This window comes from Mixophyes fleayi, chromosome 3 (genome assembly GCF_038048845.1).
Source record: "Mixophyes fleayi isolate aMixFle1 chromosome 3, aMixFle1.hap1, whole genome shotgun sequence".
NCBI lineage: Eukaryota > Metazoa > Chordata > Amphibia > Anura > Limnodynastidae > Mixophyes > Mixophyes fleayi.
In genome coordinates, this window is record NC_134404.1 from 124,891,362 (window position 1) to 124,911,939 (window position 20,578).

Genomic DNA, 20,578 nt, shown 5'->3' on the forward strand with positions numbered 1-20,578 from the left:
CAGTGCTCCTACAGAGCCGTTCAGTAGGGAAGACAATGACATACGTAAAACAAGAACAGACAAAATGAATGGAGACATAAAAACAAAGGGTATGGAGGACCCTGCTCATTAGTGAGCTTACATTCTAAAGGGATGAGGGCACAGCTGAAACAAGAGGAGCGAGTGTGGCTCAGAGTGGAGTTCGGGATAGTTGTGAGGGTTCATTAGTGTGAATAGTGTTATCGAGGATAAGGTCACCTCTAAAAAAGAGATGGGTTGAGCGTGGTAGGGAATTCCATAAGTGGGGAGCAGCATGGGAGAAGTCTTGAAGGGGGAGTGAGAGATGGTTATCAGAGACGAGACAAGGCACAGGTCAGAGGTTGACAACCTGTTTGAAAAACAAAGGAATATCATTGCAACATGGCTTATCCTACTTGGACTCTCCTGAGGAGATGTGGTTTCTGATAACGCCACCAATATTGTTAGAGCATTACAGCAGGGGGGGAATTCCATCACATTCCCTGTTTTGCTCACACAATCAACTTGGTGGTACAGAACCTTTTAAAAAATGACAATGACATGCAGGAGATGCTGTCTGTGTCTTGAAATATTTAGGGTCATTTTCAGGATTCTGCAACAGCGTGAAGAAGAATGCTGCAGCTGCAAGAATAATAGAATTTAGGGGGGATGTACTTTAGTCCAGCGCAGTGGAGAATACTTTCCGTGTTTTGCAAGGTGGTGAAACCACTCAAAGTAGCCACCTGTGAAGAGAATGCAGACACTGTTAGCTTCAGTCAAGTGATTCCCCTAATTAGACTTTTTGAAAAGCAGCAAGTGAAATTGAAGGAGGAAATGAAACAAAGCAATTCCGCTAATTATGTTCTATATTAAGTACTTTATTCGCTTCGCCAGGATCCAAGAGTTATCAACATCTTGAAATCGGACCATTACATTTTGGCAACTGTGCTTGATCCTAGGTTTAAGAGCTATGTCTTATCTTTCTTTCCAACTGACCCAGATCTTAAGAGATGCAATGAGCTTCTGGTCAGCAAGCTGACAGCTCAAGCGGTACATGACACAATGACGTCTCCTCCTTCAGTTTCTCTGGAAATTGCTGCTAGGAAAAAGCTTAGCTTTCCCAAGACACCCAGTGGTGATGCAGATGAGTATGCACAACAATTGACATTTGGTCTGGTCTAAAAGAATTGCCCAAAAATCGTGACAGCTCTTCCGTAAAATGAACTACAAATTCCATGAGCAAGGTCATTATCAGCAATTACATCAAAGTACACATAATTCTGTGATGGTGCATTCCAGCAGGGATGAATTAGTATTGTGTGAGTATGATTTACACACTGATGAGGGTGAATATGATGACAGCGTAGATTGGAGGTGCAGATATCTAGATAAGAGAAGGGAGCTAGCTGATGCTGGTTTGCTTTGTAATATATTGGGTATAATGGCTGTTGGCAATTTTATGTTTTTCTACAGTAAACTGTTTTTTTCTTTAAAAAGGTAGAAGCTTTTTATTTACATTTTTGTGTCCCTGACTTAAAACCACTATGCATTTGAACATAGGCTTTAGCGCATGAGGTAGAGGGATTAGTATCATCATGACTGAGACTGGAGAGTGACAAGGACACTGCCACCCCTCCTGTTTCTGTATGAGCTATGGCACAGTAAATGTGACTGGAGACTTTTAATAGCACTGCCAGCCCTATTATTTGAATTTCTGTTTCAGCACTAAACACTGCCACCTCTCCTATTTCTGGGTGAGCTATGGCACAGTACAATGTAACTGCAGATTTTATAGAACACTGCCAACTTTATTATTTCTATTTCAGCAATGACAATTAGCAATGGAGCAGTCCTGTTGGTGTCTGAGCTATATAACACTGTATAAAGTGACTGCAGATTTAGACCAAGACTGCCAGACCTATTGTTTCTATTTCAGCAATGACAATTAGCAATGAAGCTCTCCTGTTTGCGTGTTAGCTAATTAACACCGTACAAGTTGACTGCAGATTTAGACCAGCGGGTAATTGTATCAAGTTGAGAGTTTTCCGGTGCGTTTGAAAAGTGGAGATGCTGCGTATAGCAAATAATGAGAATCTAGCTATCATTTTGTAGAATGTACTAAATAAATGATAGCTAGAATCTGATATGTTTTTCAAACCCGCCGGTAAACTTTCAGCTTTATAAATTTACCCCCAATACTGCCAGCCCTATTATTTCTATTTCAGCAATGACAATTAGCAATGGACCTGTCATTTTTGCTTGTTAGCTATATAACACTGTACAATTTGACTGCAGATTTAGACCAAGAGTGCCAGCCCAATTATATGAATTTCAGTATTGGCACTTAGCAATGGAGCAGTGGACCTCTCCTCTGTGTGTGTTCCCTATATAACACCATACAATTTGACTGCAAATTTAGAAGACCAAGACTGCCAGCCCTATTATTTCTATTTCAGCAATGACAATTAGCAATAGAGCAATGGACCTCTCCTCTTTGTATTTTACCTATATAACACAGTACAATGTGACTGCAGATTTAAAAGATCAAGCCTGCCAGCCCTATTATTTCTATTTGAGCAATGACAACTAGCAATGGAGCTCTCCTCTTTGTGTGTTACTAATATAACACAGTACAATGTGACTGCAGATTTAGAAGACTAAGCCTGCCAGCCCTATTATTACTATTTCAGCAATGACAATTAACAATGGAGCAATGGAGCTCTCCTGAATGTTACTGGAGACTTTGAATTACACTGCTACCCCTCCTTTCTTTTCTACCTATGACGCTGCCCAACTGCACTAGAGACTGCCAAGAACTGTGCTACCCCTTCTGTGTCCCTCTGTGAAATTGTGCTGGATCACCCTGAAGGGCGGTACTTATAGAATCCAAAACTCGTGAGATCCAACGACGTAACAATGACGTTTTACCTCGTTTTCAATTCCAAAGGCACGCGAAAGTACCGAGCCGGCTAGGCTCGGTACTCGGATCTGCTAAGTTCGGGTGTGTTCGGTTGTCGGGGAACTGAGCCTGAGCATCTCTACTAAGAAGTATTTACTTTATATATTAGCTTAATTCTTAGATTACAGTAGCCTCAATACACAGATTTTGGCTAATCCAAAATTCTCTAATTTACCTTTCAACATCAGATATACACATAAACATTTCAACATCAGATATACACATAAACATTTCAACATCAGATATACACATAAACATTTCAACATCAGATATACACATAAACATTTCAACATATGAACATTAGATTTTGCAAAATTAAACTATGGAGGGCCTTCCTCTTAATTATATAGTCTCACCAGCTTCCTGTTAGTTCAACTATAAAGCCAGCAGTAAAGTTAAGTTTGCGCAATATGACATCATTCAAATTAGCCGTTGTTTGCAGCAATGTAATGTCAGGTACTTTAGCAATACTTTCCTTGCTAGCAATATAGGTAAACTGGGTCCTGTTTAATTAACTCAGTCTCTTTCCCCAATTCTACTTATCCCTACTTCTAGCCCTCGTCACAAACAAAGTCCAGAAAAAGGGCTTACTCACTCTCTTCGGGTCTTCCCATCTGTTCCCTCACTAACTACTATGGTAATATATATTAAAATCAGTCCCGTACAATAAATAAGAAATACAGGTTATTTATCACTTCCAGGCTCTGCCCCCAGCTTCAGGATGCTCTTCTCCTCAAAAATATTCTGGTTCTGTTCCTCACACACACACTGGATCCACAAAATGGCATTAAACTGTCATCACTCCCTCTCTGAACTTCAGCCACGTTGTCTTCCACAGGGAATGTTGCTCCCAGCTTTGCCAAACGTTGCAGCCAATTTTATGCCCTGTCTCTCACTGTCACAGCCCCACTCTTCTTTCAACTGCCGCACCCCCCCTCTCAGTCCCTTTCAGAATTCCATCTTTTTCTTAACTGCTTCTTCACCAGCTCCTCTTCCTCACTGCATGCTGGAAGATGCTGTTCTCTGCCTGCAGGGGAGGTATCTTAAGTGCATGAGCAGCCTGCTTGGGTCGCAAGTGCTACATTAATAAAGCATTTTTTTCATTCATGAATAGTATTAAAATATATTTTCTTAAAAATAGTTTTATCTATTTTTAAACTATTTTACTATTAATCTTTATTTTTTATTAGTGGAACTGAAAGTTCAAGTCAGTTCCACTGCGTATATATGAACCGACTAGCTAGGTCACAAATGCGCCAATCCTCCAAACCTGGCGCAACGAAAAGGTAAGTTAAGCCTTACCACTCCGCTATTGCTCAGCTGCCCCAGTAATATTTCATTGACATAGAACGGCGAAAACAGATTTTTTATCGTTGCAGTAAGTGTCAATAGAAAATCATTGCTATCACTGCCTTATAATAAACTAGCTCTTGTTTCTTCAAGTTATTAAGATATCAATGAGTTGGATGTAACTGTTAACCTTTTAAAATGAATTAGCAGTTTAGCAGCTCTTCCAACAAACACATGAAGGGGCTGCCCAGTGTCGTTTTTGTTTTTATATTAAATGTCATCCAATGCCATCCAGTGGAATGCCCAGAACAGGCTCCTTGGTTCAAAGTTCTGTCCAACATACACAAACAGGCATTCCGACTGGGACACTAATACCCCTAAAATTTGTCTGGGATCCAACTGGACCACCTTGCGTTGATTTCATTCCAATCAATGCAGGGGTGTCCAAATGTAGGCACAGAGCAGGCCCCCTGGGTCAAAGTTCTGCCCAGCATATACCAACTGGAGAGGCGACTGGGACCCTGACCCCCTCTAAAACCTGGCTAGGATTCAACTGGACCACCTCATGTTAGTTTCATCCCATTGATGCAGGGGTGTTTGAATGCAGACTCAGAACATGCTCCCTGGGTCAAACTTCTGCCGAACACACACCAACGGGAGGTCCGACTTGGAGCCTAACCTCCCAAAAACCTGGACAGGATCCAACTGGACCACCTCTCATTGGTTTCATCCCATTGGTGCAGGGGTGTTCAAATGCATAACCAGACAGACAAACAGACCAATGATTTTTAGAAATAAGATAGGCCTGTAAGTATTAGATTACAACTAATAGAAGATCTTGCATAATGCAAAACCAATGAACATGTCATCTCACTTTTCTCCTATGATAAGGCTTATTTTATTTGGCACTTATGCAGCAATACAAAATCCCTTATAGCCTCAATTTAGCTCAGTGATTATCTGCTGCCCTGGCAATTAATGTCCTGGAACTGTAAAGGTTAACTTACCAAATTGCTGTAACAGACTGCAGATAAGCTCATGATTTTCATCTGTTATCAACAACGGAAGCCATCACCAGTTATAGCATTGTTATCACTGGTGATAACTCATGTAGTATTGGATGAAACATAAAACACTATATCACCAGAAAAAACTCCAGCTTGCTAACAGTAGGGCTTCTCACTCACAGGTAAAGCAGCCCCTTAGTACCTCTGACTGCAGAGAAACATATAAATGAAATCTATTAGATTCACTTCCTCCTTATCTTCTTAGCTTGGGAGGGCAGAAAGAAACCAAAGTTTGTTCTTTGAGATTGGCTCATGTCCAATCCTACACTTAGTACAGACAATGAGAAAACAGGCTGTTGCAAGAAATTCTGTGTCACCACAAGCTTGTGTCAAGCTTTAAAAGCTCTTTGCCATGTAAATAACATTATTCAGACATTTATTCTCCTGAATTGAAATGGTTTATTCACTGAGTTCCAATGGACTTCTGAACTATAAGTAAATTGGTATTTCAATAATTCTGTCTTTTGGCACATGAATATAACATACTTACCTACTTTCTTCAGCTCCCTTCCGGGAGCCAGCCAGTGGAGGGGGGCGTGAAGGGGCGGGGTGGCCGAAATCGCGTCATTTCGGCCCCGCCCCCTGTGACGTCATGACGCAAATTGCGTCATTTGACAGCGGGGGCGGGGCCAAACGCCGCGATTCACCGGGAATCGCGGCGTTTGGGATCTAATTCTGCCCACTTCACTAGGAAGTGGGGCACTTCCTAGTGAAGTGGGCAGAATTCGGGAGATTGCCACACTCGCCCGGGAGTCCGGGAGACTCTCACAAAATGCGGGAGTCTCCCGGACATTCCGGGAGAGTTGGCAAGTATGGAATATAACCAATAATACTCTAGTTGAACTATTGAATTTACTCATAATAGTCTGAATGAAGTTCTCATAGTCACTTTGTGTCAAACTTATGCTAATGGTTTCTTATTTTTGAACAAGACACTCATGAACGCTCATGCTGTTCAGGGAAACTGCTAAAATGCTTTCAATCAGTACATTAGAAATTGGGTGTGTTTGAGGACACAGAGGTTAACAAAGTCAGAAGCAATTTTGTCAGACGTAGTCTTGAATAATCAATGATATTGAAGTAAATTTATTAAGCTGCAGGTTTGAAAAAGTGTAGATATTGTCTATAGCAACCAATCAGATTCTAGCTGTCATTTTGTAGAATGTACTAAACAAATGATAACTATAATCTGATTGGTTGCTATAGACAACATCACTTTTTCAAACCCGCAGCTTGATAAATTTACCCCATGGACAAGCAGTCAATTTCTACAAGAACAACTTGTAGATGTCATCTGCTCACAATTTTAGTTCTGAGCTAGTTTTGATAATTGTAGTGAATGTCTTTCAAAGACTGTGAATAATACGTAGTTGTACCCTGTGCAAATTATTTTAGCTATGTGGTAAAAAGATGTTCATGGCCATCAAATGCAACTTCAATTAATTGAGCTGTATGTACTTATGTCCACAATGTATATGCTGGCTCAATGGACTAAACACAGCATCAAATGTAACCTTTTCATTGTCTATTAGAAAACAGCAACTGAGACCAATACACAATCATGAATGTATATAATCATATTCTTTGGCAAAATAGAATTATCACCATCTCTGGAAAGTAGATGGAACTCATACAATATTAAATGACTTATAATAAAAAAGGAACTTTGTTCAGGTAATTTCCTGTAAGTTTTTGTTGGATTTTAACTGAGCTTGTTCTCTCTGCTTTGTTGCACTGTTTAAAAACATGCACTATTATGTTTGTGGAAGCAATTTCAGTGAATATTACTTGCTCATCAAGCACATTTCCTACTGAAAAAAATGTGGGACATTTAAGTCTCCATTTTCTTTTCTTGTACATTTTAAATTGCTAATTCTAAATATATTTATGTTGGTTAGTACTGAAAGAAGAGTCTTGAACATACATGTGAGGATACCAGGTTTATGTTCAGCTCTTTTACAATGCTAGCTGATAAGAAGTGACCAACACACCACACTGAACATACAACACTGTCTTAGAGTAACTATATTCACTGGTTTCTGGAGTGCTGATCCAGCTGCTGAGCAATGATGCCTTCGCTGTTCTGATCAAGCCCGATGTCACACTGCTTTTGGCAGGCACACAAAGAGGCAAAGTCTGCAGTTTCCAATTACAGATCTGATCCACCATTTATAGATTAGTCTAACCTGAGCTGTAACCCTTAGTCAGAGTTTTCCAAGCACAAGGCACAGGTTACCGGGGAGAGGCATCCTTGCATTACAAATGAGGTCCCCCACAGGGGATACACTAGATAGCAAGGTCTCATGAGATTGTTTACCACATATCACAGGGGCTGTCACCATTTTGCATCATATAGTTAGTGATTGGCTCTGGGAAATCTGGTTGCCATTGATGATAAACAATGGGGTCTCACTTGCCCATACAAAGGAGGATGATCATCCTAGTATATGAGCATCTAGAATCACATCCTGATTTAAGCCTTTTCATTCTTTTGGCTTAAATTATGCCCTCAGCTGACAAGCACTTCCAGCAAAGTATGAACAACTATTATTGGAGGAAGTATGGCAAAGTAGAGTACCAGGAATATGCTATAACAGTCCTCCAGTGAGCTCAAGTAAAATTAGCTTCTTTGAAGGGCATGGCACAGATTAAAACCCTGACTTTTAAGCTCAGCTGGCGACATTTAAGAAAAAGTGCGTAACATAACAATAAAGTATATATGTCAAACTGCAAACAATATAACATATATCGGTGAGAGGAGAGGGTTTCACCCTTAATTTCAATCAGCCAGGTACTCTGCTCTCTCCAAAAAATCGCACAATAATTATATTGATATTACAAGAATATGTGCTTGTACTATTTCTCTTATCTTAACACTCATGCAGGTTGCTTCCTGTTTTGGTTATCAACGCACATCACGTCTCTCAATATATTTTGATTATGGGATACTGCACATTTTCATATTTAGGAGCAACCAATTCAATAATGAATCTCAAAACACCTAAGGCACATCTTAAAATCCATTTGGTGGTGCTGTGCTCCTCAACATGCACAGGTGTGCTTAGATCTCTGCATGGGTTTACAGGGCAAGAAGGCGGCGTTTGTGGAGGAGTAGAAGATTGCTCTCGAGGGTAGGTGGAATTGGGTGGAGCAATGGAATATTTGGTTTAATACAGAGTAATTGCACTAGTGTGCTTAGTTTTGCAAAGTTGTGCAAAATGAAGACTTCATTTTGCAGAACAAGATTATGAAATAAAAGGGACAGAGCAGGGCATTTCATTCTTTACAGAAAGACGAACAGTCATTTTCATTTTGTGATTGGATCTTATCCTATACTTTTAATGGGACACATTTTGCCTATCCAGTTACACTTCTGTGAAAAAGCGCATTTCAGGATATACTTTCACAATGTAAAAAAACATAAATAAATGTCACACGCAATATAGACAGTTCTGATATCTCTTACTCTCATGCCGAATTTAAAAAGCTGCCATCCCTTGAAAAAAAAAAAGTTTCTTTAACATGAATGTTAGATGACACAATGTTTCTTTTTGTGTCATGTGTTTACTATGGCAACAACAATTGCATGACATATTACATTCTAAACTGAGAAGCTTTGGAATGTTCCTCTTTTCAGCTTGTCAGTGGTAAAGTGGTAAATACCAGAAGCAATCTAGACACTAGAGAAAGCGGTTGAGAGCCCTGGATGGAAGTCAGGTTTCCCTAGAGAGATAGGATGGTAAGGTTGGACGACTGTATGTTGTGATGGGGTTGGCAGACCTCCCAGATCTGAGCCCAAAAAATCAGGGTATTAGAGTGCCCAATGAGGGGAGATCTAACGTGTTTTGAGAGACCCTGGATGCAACAAAGATGCAGGAGAAGTAAAGGAGGCCAAAGTAAAGGTGTCACGTTAGCTGTGAGAATCAGACCCACCTACTGATATTGGAGCAGCTAATCTAGGAGGCGCGGAGTCTAATGTGACCCAAGTCTTCGCCAGGGAACTCCGCAAGGAGGTTTGGGCTTCGCGGCGGAGACATGCAGGCCCTACTAGGTAGGGTAATGGGACGAAGTGAGCCATCTTAGAGAACCTATTCACGACAACCCAAATTGTGTTGAAGCCATTGCTGAGAAGAAGGTTGGAGATGAAATCCATAGAGAGGCTAACCCATGGTTGTTCAGGAACGGGTAAAATAGAAAGCAAGCCAGCAGGGGCATGCCTGGGAGACTAACTTGGTGCACAGACTGCACAAGCAGCGACAAATTCACAGGTGTCGGAACGTAAAGTTGGCCAAAAATAACTCCGGGATAATAGGGCAAAGGTCTTCTTGAACCCAACATGACCAGAGAATTTGGAGGAATGAGCCCAACGAAGCGCCTTCAGACGAAGATGTGGATCAAGGTAAGAACAGCCTGCAGGAGGGGTCTTAGGAGATGGTTTAGTGATGGCAATAATGCTAGATGGTTCAAGTATTAGTTGAGGTTCAGCCACAGGAAGCAGATCAGATTCATCAAAAGACTGGGACAAGGTATCCGCAAGAAAATTCAGGGCACCAGAGCGGTAAGTAAGTTTCAGATTGAAGCGGCTAAAGAAGGAAGACCAACGGTCCTGCAGTTATTTAGACAGTGGGCGTCACGCAGGTAAATGAGGCTTTTGTGGTCAGTAAGTACAGTGACCCTGTGAAAAGCTCCCTCCAGAAGATGGCGCCACACTTCTAAGGCAGATTTAATCGCGAGTAACTCTTTATCCCCATTACCATAATTGCTTTCAGACTGGGAAAACTTCCTGGAAAAGAATCCACAAGGACGAAAGATACCGGTGGGGAATTCCTGTGAGAGCACAGCACCCACGCCAATAGATGAAGGGCTAGATTTACTAAGCTGCGGGTTTGAAAAAGTGGGGATGTTGCCAATAGCAACCAATCAGATTCTAGCTTTCATTTATTTAGTACCTTCTACAAAATGACAGCTAGAATCTGATTGGTTGCTATAGGCAACATCCCCACTTTTTCAAACCCGCAGCTTTGTAAATCTAGCCCTTCATGGCCTGATTCTCGGGTAGCAAAACAGGGTAAATCATTTCTTTAGGGATCGGTTTGTCAGGTATCAAATCAATAGGGCAATCCCAAGGGTGATGAGGAGGGAGAGTCTCTGAGGGAATTTTGCAAAAGACATCCTGGAACGAGTTATAAGGAGCGTGAAGCACAGACTGGGAATAAATGAAACAACAAGAAAAAGAGGTGTCTCTAGGTTGGACTATAGAAAGACACTTTTTGAAACATAAAGGCCCCCATGAGGTAACTTGAACCATGCTCCAGTCGAATTGAGGTGCATGAAGTCTAAGCCATGGAAGACCCAGAATGATGGAATTAATGGACTGGGGAAGCAGCAAAAATTTGATAGTCTCCATATGAAGCACCCCTAGCGTCGGCCGAACCAGAGTAATTCGGGAAACTGAGCCATTAGAAACTCAATTCTCATCCATGGTAATGAGGAAGAATGACTAAGGCAGATCTCGAGTGGAGATATGGAGTTGTGAAGCCAGAGTGACAGAGATGAAATTACCGCTAGTGCCGGAGTCCACAAAGGCGGATGTTACATCAGGGGCGGCAGGAGTTTCCAACGAAATGGTCATCAAGAAGTCTGGATTGGAAGAGATGTAGGGAGTAATAAGATTAACTCCTAAATCGGCTTTCCTATCACCGATTGGGAGGAATCTTTACCCGGTATTTTAGTGGATAACAAATGTCCGGATTCATCACAGTAAAGACACAAGTTTTGCTTGAAGCATCTTTCTCTTTCTTCCAGGGAGAGACAGGATCGTTCTATTTGCATAGGTTCCTTAGTGGGGCCAGGATTAAGGAAGCAGGGAGCAAGACGAGGAGAAAAACGTTTGGCAGAAGACCGTTCGTGAGAGCGTTCCTGAAAACGCAGATCAATTCTATTACACAGAGATATGAGAGAGTCCAGATCTGCTGGAAGCTCACGGGATGCCATCAAAACCCGGTCCACCAAGCCTTGCCAGAAGGTAGCGACTAATGCTTCGTTATTCCACTTCAACTCAGAGGATAAAGTACGAAACTCCACCGCATATTGTCCCACAGTCTGCGAACCTTTGTGTAAATTCAAAAGGCTTGAGGCAGCAGAGGTGACCCGTCCTGGTTCATCGAATACCTTGCAAAAAGGGTCAATAAAGGAGGAAGCATTCTGCAAAAGAGGATCATTGCGCTCCCAAAGGGGCAAGGCCCCTGCCAAAGCCTGTCCAGAGAGGAGAGAGATAATAAATGCTACCTTGACACGTTCAGACTGAAACAATCCAGAGTTACATTCAAAATGGATGAGGCATTGGTTCAAAAAGCCCCGGCATTTCTTGGGATGCCCGTCAATCTTTTCTGGAGGTGGAAGACGTAAGGAGGAAGTGGAGGCTATTGTAGGAACTGAGGATGGCAGAGTAACCTCAGAAGTAGTAATGGCCACTACTTGAGAAGCTGCGACTGTGGTTTGAAGTGATTCCAGTCTAGCGGCGACTCCTAGGTAGCCACCAGAGAGGTAGATGAAGCGAGGTCGGGTAATCCGGGTCAGAACTGAGCAGGAGATAGAAATCAAAGGAGCAGGCAAATGCAGAGTCAGGAATGCAGGAGTCAAGCCAGGAGATCCAATTCAAGCCAAATGGGATACCAGGAGAAGAGTCAGACAATCCGGGTCAAAAGCCAAAAGTAAGTCAGGATACAGAACAAAGGTGCTGGAGCAAAGGTAGACCTTGATACTCTGGCACCAGAATGGCTCCAGAGTCACCTTTAAATAGATACTGAGGCTCTCTCATTGGTGGCAGGGAGATCAGCGGTCAGAGTCAGCTGACCGCTGACATGGAGCCAAAACAAACGTCCAGTTGCCTAGCAACGAAGATGCGAGGAGTGCGCCAGGCAGTGATCCAGGTACATCCTGTTGCTAGTTAACGGGACGCGATTGCTCAATATAGGAAGGCGCCGGTCCCGGCACTTCCTGAATGTGCGGTGACGGCGCCTGACTAAAGGAGGCCACAATATGACTCACATGAGCAGCCAAGTAGTAAATCTTCAAATCCAGGAAGCCCCTGCCTCTGCATATAGTGAGCTTTTTAAGAAGAGCTAGTTTGACCCTGGGAGACCTACCATTGTAGAAAAACATAAAGAGGCATTTATGGATAGAAGAAAGTTCTGAGAGGTAAACCCTGACAGGGAGAGTTTGAAAGTAATAAATAAGTTTAGGAGGGAGATTCATTTTAACAGCAATGATCCTGCCCAACCACAAGATAAATAAAGAGCGCCAAGAAAAGAGCTCCAACTTGATTTTTGCAAAAAGACCCAGATAGTTCTCCTGGTACAGGGACTCCTAATAAAAATTCACAGGTACTTCATTTTCTTTTTCTGACACCAAAATTTAAATTGGGAGGTATGGGCTAGACCATCTCAGCTAGAGATATTAAGCAGGAGAACTTCCGATTTGGCAATGGTAATCTTGTAGCCAGTAAGGTTGCCATAATTATGCAGAATTCAAAAAAAGCTGTTGAGTCACATTTCCAGCTGTTTGAAGACCAGAAGGACATCATCAGAAAAAAGAGAGAGAGTTTGTTCTCAAGGACCCCCGTCCGCACACCCCATATGTCAGGGCAGGTTCGAATCATTGCAAGGGGCTCTATGACAAAGGCAAAGATAAGAGGGGAAATGTGGCAAGATGTTCCACTTTTGCCATTCATAAATAATCATCAGTTTAAAGAAACAGGGCTGTGATATCATTCATTTTGTTTTTCCAAAAAGTCCAATTTGTAAGACATGCATTTTTAGAATTCTGCATTTTTCTGAGGAGGAAAGTGTGACACTAAAACTTTAATAGTGACAAACAAGCTGTGTCACTGCGGTTTCTATATTACACAGAAAGTGATTAAAGGGATTCAGCTGTGAGAACATTTATTAAACAGTAATTTATATAGCACCTACGTATTACGAGGCACTTCACAGAGATTCATTAATCATTCACATCAGTCCCTGACCTAACTGACAGTCTATATTCTTTACTAGACAGAAACACACACACTAGGATTAATAATTTTTGTCAGAAACCAATTAACCTACAAGTATGTCTTTTGTGTATGGGAGGAAAACCCACGTAAACAAATGAAGAGCATTCAAACTTCCTACAGATAGGGTCATAGTCAATATCAATCCCATGACACCAGCTCTGTGAAGCAGCATCGGTGCTACCATGCTGCCCAAACACACAGGGCCTGGCAGGGCCGGATTAAGGGGGGGGCACAGGGTGCAAGTGCCCCGGGCCCCCCTCTCTCAGGGGGCCCCCCGGACCAGGTGTGGTTTGCTGCCCCCAAATGTCTGAATACAGGGGCAGCACAGGTTTCCGAGTTTAAGTGCTCTGTCGGCACTATCAGCACAGATATGCTTTTGCTTTTTTTTTTGAGCATTCAGGGCTTCCGTACCTGCCGTGTAGATAACAGTGTGAGGAGGAGCAGAGAAGAGCTGTCCTGCCTGTCAGGCATAAGGTAAGTTAAGATCTGGGGGGTCGGGGGGATTGAATGTGTTTGTGAGAATGAGTACAGTATATTGTGTGTGTGTAAGCAGTGTATATATTTATATATTCTGTGTGTGTGTAGGCAGTGTATATATATATATATATATATATTTATATATTGTGTGTGAGTGTGTGGGCACTGTATATATATATTTATATATTCTGTGTGTGTGTGTTTGTAGGCACTGTATATATATATATATTCTGTGTGTGTGTGTGTGTGTGTGTGTGTGTGTAAGCAGTGTATATATTTATATATTCTGTGTGTGTAGGCAGTGTATATATATATTTATATATTCTGTGTGTGTGTAGGCAGTGTATATATATATTTATATATTCTGTGTGTGTAGGCAGTGTATATATATATATATATATATATATATATATATATTCTCTGTGTGTGTGTGTAAGCAGTGTATATATTTATATATTCTGTGTGTGTGTGTAGGCAGTGTATATATATATATATTTATATATTCTGTGTGTTTGTAGGCAGTGTATATATATATTTATATATTGTGTGTGTAGGCAGTGTATATATATATATTTATATATTCTGTGTGTGTGTGTGTGTGTGTGTGTGTAGGCAGTGTATATATGTATTTATATATTCTGTGTGTGTAGGCAGTGTATATATATATATATATATATATATATTTATTTATATATTGTGCGTGTGCGTGTGTGTGTGTGTGTGTGTGTGTGTGTGTAGGCAGTGTATATATATATTTATATATTCTGTGTGTGTGTGTGTGCAGGCAGTATATATATGTATTTATATATTCTGTGTGTGTAGGCAGTGTATATATATATATTTATATATTCTCTGTGTGTGTAGGTAATGTATGTGTGTGTGTGTGTGTGTGTGTGTGTGTGTGTGTGTGTGTGTGAATGTATATATATATATATATATATATATATATATATATATATATATATATAGTGTGTGTGGGCAGTGTATATATATTGTTTGTGTGTGGGCAGTGTATAAACTATAATATGTGAGTGTGCGTTGGGGCAGTATGTTAATATATGTAAGGGAAGGGGGGGGGTCTTAATATAATGTGGGAGGTAGGCTATTTAATGGTGGAGTGCAGGTGGGGGCTAATTATTTAATGAGTGCTATTTTATTTGTGGGGTGATGGTGGGGCAATTTAATTTAATATTGGGTCCTGTTAATTTAAGATGAGGTGGTTTGGGGCTATTAATTGAATATGGTACTGATTTTGGGGAGGAGGGCTATTATTTATTAATTGTAGTTGTAAATATGAATTATTTAATGCCGGTGATAGTTGTGGGAAATGGTTATATTAAACTTAAATGCTATTTAATTTATTGTCAGGCTGTTTGGTGGGGAGGGAAATAAGTTTATTTATTAAATGTGTGCACTGCTGCTTGGGGAAAATAGTTCTATTATTAAATTTGAATAGTATTAACTTTATTTAATTTTAAATTTGCGGCTAGTTGCAGGGAGGGAGGCCTTATTATTAAAGGGGGTGCTATTTATTGATTAACAGGTACCTTTTTACCTTTTTTTTTTCAAAATAGGGCCCCGACATCCCAGAATCTACACGAGCAGCAACTGAGCTTAAGACACCAGCAGCCGCAGGTGTTGAAAGTGAGAAGAGCAGGTAGGAGAGAGCAGGACCATCTTCCAACTGACCTCAATATGGTGGAACAGTCCAGAATGTGGGTGACTGTCTCACTTAGTCAGGATTTGGTCTGACTACAAGGACAGTTGGGAGGTATGTCCTACTTCACACTGTTATGCTGTGATGGCAGAGCTGCGTGCAACTAACAGTAGTGCACACAGCATTGCCTGTTTATTTTTCTAAAATGAAGACTATATTACACAATAGGGGGCCCCCCTGTCTTAAGTGCCCCGGGCCCCCCAGAACCTTAATCCAGCTCTGGGGCCTGGGATTCATTAAGGAGAGTAAAGCAAAAGAAATGAATAACTTTTCACCTGGGCAAAATCATGTTGGATTGGACGGGATATTTAAAATGTGGGGACAGATTTATAATGGGGGTAGGATATGTCATAGATCAACTTCAAATGTCAGTGTAAAAATAAAGCTATCTAGTATTTGTGTGCTACATGAAAAAACTGCCACAATTTCCCTTATGTGCAAAATAATAAGCTAATTGTTCCCCTTGCATTGTAACATGGTTTTGTCCAGGAGAAAACTTATTAATTTTTTTTGCCTTACTTTTCTTAATGAATCAGGCCCACAATGTTCTCACAGCTGAAACACTTCCCTGTGAGAGGGAAACCAAGTTTCCCTTTAATTAGAACAGTTTTAGAACATATTAAGCTTTTATCTATGTTAACTAGAGATGCTCAGGCTCGGTTACCCAAGAACCGAACACACCCAAACTTAGCAGAGTACCGAGCCGAGCCAGCTCAGTACTTTCGCGCGCCATCGGAATTGTAAACGAGGCAAAACGTCATTGTTACGTTGTCGGATCTCGTATCTCGCAAGCTTTGGATTCTATAAGTACCGCCCTCCACGGCGATCCAGCACCATTTCATAGAGGGACACAGAAGGCGGAGCATAGTCCTTGGCAGTCTCTAGTGCAGTTGGGCAGCGTCATAGGTAGAAAAGAAAGAGGAGGGGTAGCAGTGTTCTTAAAAGTGTCCATTGACATTTAGGAGAGCACCATTGCTCCATTGCTAATTATCATTGCTGAAATAGAAATAATAGGTCCGGCAGGCTTGTTCTTCTAAATCTGCAGTCTTTGTTTGAAAGTGTATGAAAATAATATTGTGACCTGTGAGGTGGTCAAATTTGACTGCAAATGACTTGAAATTAGAGCAAAAACATTTGATTTTAGCAAAAAAAATAAAAATAGGGATTTTAGAAAAAAAAATGTGATCCAAAACCAAAACACGCAAGGGGGGTTTTGCCAAAACCAAAGCACAAAGTTAATCCAGATCCAAAACCAAAACCAGAACACAGGGGTCAGTGAACATCTCTAATGTTAACTACAGCAGAAGGTGATGTTTGAGACATATCATGTCTTTTTTAATATGCCAATACAGTGAATATCCACCTATATTTACCCTTCTACAATGTGATCCTGTGTTGTCTGTCTTTCTAATAGAGAGGAACATATATATGATATCCTGTTATATTGCAAGCTCACAGGATGGATATTATTACCAAAATGCCAGCAGCAATGAAGCTTAAAGGTATTATAGAAATGCTGCTGTGGTGCTTATCTATTCTGGAAATCACCACTTAATTAAAGCTGCGGTTATCCACAAGGAATTTTCAGTCATCCTGAGTTTAATTTTTAGTTTTTATTTGATATTTGAAAACTGCATTTTGAAAGTGTAGAGTCGGTTGAGTGACTGGTAAAAATGAAGTGTGACTACCAGGCCAGAGACTGACAGGTTTACAGGCATCATTCAATTTTACAAGATTGAAGTCTACTTAGTAATCACTGTGTATGCTACAGCTGAATTGCCAGATCTAGATGTCACAGAGCTGATGTGCACTGTTAGTCCTGCTGTAACGATGATTTCTGATATACATTTTAACAGATGATATTGCAGTGCTTTGCCAGACTCACTCAGAATTGTTGATCCAGTCACTCCCAAAAACAGGACATTGAACGGTAACATAATTTCCCTTGTTTCCAATAGGTTGATAACTGTCCCTTATATCCAAGCACAGTTGCACGTTTTTATAGACTTATTCCTCAAAATTTTTGTCCAAGGATATTTTTCAAAGTTGATCAACTGTCCAATACAATTTATCTTAAACTAAATACACTATATGGACAAACGTATTTGGCCACACCTGTTAATTATTGAATTGAAGTGTTTCAATCAGACCCATTGCCAGAGGTGTATAAAATCAAGCACCTAGGCATGCAGTCTCCATTTGCAAACATTCGTGACTTTAAGTGTGGTACTGTGATAGGATGCCACCTTTGCAGTAAGTCAGTTCGTGATATTTCATCCCTGCTGGATATTCCATGGTCAACTGTAAGTGATATTATTAGTAAGTGTAAGCTTTTAGGAGCAACAGCAACGTAAAATCCCAGAGCGGGGTCAACGACTGCTAAGGCGCGTGGTGCTTAAAAGTCGCCAATGCTCTGCTGATTACATAGCTGAAGAGTTTCGAACTTCCACTGGATTAATGTAAGCACAAGAACTGTATGGTTGGTTCTTAATGGAATTGGTTTTTATGGCTGAGCAGCTGCATGCAAGCCTCACATCACCAAGACCAATGCCAAGAGTCGAATGGAGTGGTGTAAAGCATATCGACACTGGACTGTGGAGCAATGAAAATGTGTTCTGTGGAGTGACGAATCACGCTTCTCTGTTTGGCAGTCAGATGGGCGAGTCTGGGTTTGGCAGATACTGGCAGAACATTACCTGCCTGACTGTGTTATGCCAACTGTGAAGTTTGGTGGAGTAGGGATAATGGTATGGGGCTGTTTATCAGGGTTTGGGCTAGGCCCCTTATCTCCATTGTAGAGCAATCTTAATGATTCAGCATACCAAGTCATTTTGGACAATGCTATGCTTCCAACTTTGTGGCAACAGTTTGGGGAAGGCCCTTGTCTATTCCAACATGGCTGTACCCCAGTGCACAAAGCAAGGACTACAAAGACATGGTTTGATGAGTTTGGTGTGAAAGAACTTGACTGGCCCACACAGAGCCCTGACCTCAACCCCATCGAACACCATCGGGATGAACTGGAACGGAGATTGCCAGCCAGGCCTTCTCATCCAACATCAGTGCCTGACCTCATAAATGCTCTACAGAATGAATGGGCAAAAATTCCCACAGAAACACTCCAACATCTTGTGGAAGCCTTCCAAGAAGACTGGAAGCTGTTGTCGCTGCAAAAGGGGGACCAACCATATTAAAGTATATGTATTTGAATACAATGTCATTACAGTCCCTGTTGGTGTAATGGTCAAGCGTCCAAATACTTTTGTCTATATATTTACTTATTATCCATTTTTATTCTGAGAAATTGTAAGCTAATATTTATTAAAGTACAGCATTTGAAATGCAAAAAATTATGAGGTTATGTCTATGTTCATTAAACATGTAAAATTGGAAATTGCAGTGCGCTGAAGTCGATTGCACTGCACTGTGTGTATCATGCTTACATCTACCTTCCCACCACCAAAGTAATAGTTTGGTTATTATATATGCATACTATAGGTTCTAATTGTGGCCACTTTCAACACGTGGCCTGTGGCGGTAATAAAAGGTATTTAAATGTGAAACTACCCAAATGCAATGTATGCAAGTGTATTTATCAGAAAGAAACCCACCTTTCTTAAGTGCCTCTTGCCCTTTGAAGCGTTGCCCGTCATGTCTTCCACTTTATACATTTTCTAAGTGTTTTCATGAATTTTTGTGATACTGCCTTTTGTATTTCTATGTAACTGAGGAATGTACTGCAGGAGGACCATACGTCTACTCTCCCAGAATGTCCAAGAGACTCCCAAATTTTGGTTACTTCTCTCGGACCCCCCAGGAGAGCAGGCCTTTCTCCCAGATCCCACCCACTTACTAGTGAAGTGGATGGGGCCTCAATTATGCAATTCATCGCAAAACACATAAATCTCTTTTGTTCCAGGGTCTTCCTGCTTCTTCTGCTAATCCTGATTGTGCGTTGTATGGCTGTCTGCTGCCACCAGTGCTGGATACAGAAAAAAACAAGATTTTCTTCCAGAAAAAGACTCACAGTTGTCACTCTGAGCAGCTCAGATTCTTTATTTGGTAAATATATATTAACAGTTATTTATGTAGCATGTACATATTATACAGTTCTTTACAGAGGAATTAATCATTCACATAATTTCAGTGGGGTTCACAATCTATATTTCCTAACAAACACACAGTTAATTTTGTCAGAAGCCAATAATCTACCAGTATGTCTTGAAGTGTGGGAGGTAATCAGAGCACCCAGAGAAATTCCAGGCAATCACACGTAGAACATACAAACTCCACACATATAGGGCCTTTAATCGGAATAGAACCCATGAACCCAGGACTGTAAGGCATTAATGCTAACCACTGTGCTACAGTGTTTTCTAACTATAGACTGAAAAAGACTTTTAAGTATTAAAACAATCACTTTAGTCTTTCAACTGCAGAACAATTCTTGGCTAGTTTGACTATGTCATTTAATACAGTTGTACGTTTCACTATCTATATGTGAAATCACTTGTTTAGCTCATACATTGCTTAAGTAGAGATAAAGTTAAAGGATAATCATAGGTTTAATCAAATGCATGACCTACTTGGAGTACAGTGTTCACCCTGAACTGGCAAGTCCCCCAATGTCTGCGTCGGACCAGCAATGGTTAAATTGCTCCAGCTTGCAGAAAGTTGTCAATTGGCAATGTGTTGCCTCTATAGAAAAACCTACCTCGGTGGGGGCATCACCTGCAGTAGACATTGGACATCCCTATGGATTGTGTGAAATGCCAGACCCATGGTTAACATATGGAATTCCATTCAAAACTGAATTTTCATTTCTCTGTGGAATTATACTTCAAGCTTTTGGAATATTTCTAAACAAGCTGTAGAGTAGGTAACATACACAATCTTTCAACATTGTCTATGTATAAAATATATAATCTTTTCTTTTTTTACAGTAACAGGATCTTCACAGTGTCCTCATTCCCAAGCATGGACTCCACATCAAAGCTTAGATCCCTCTGTTTCTT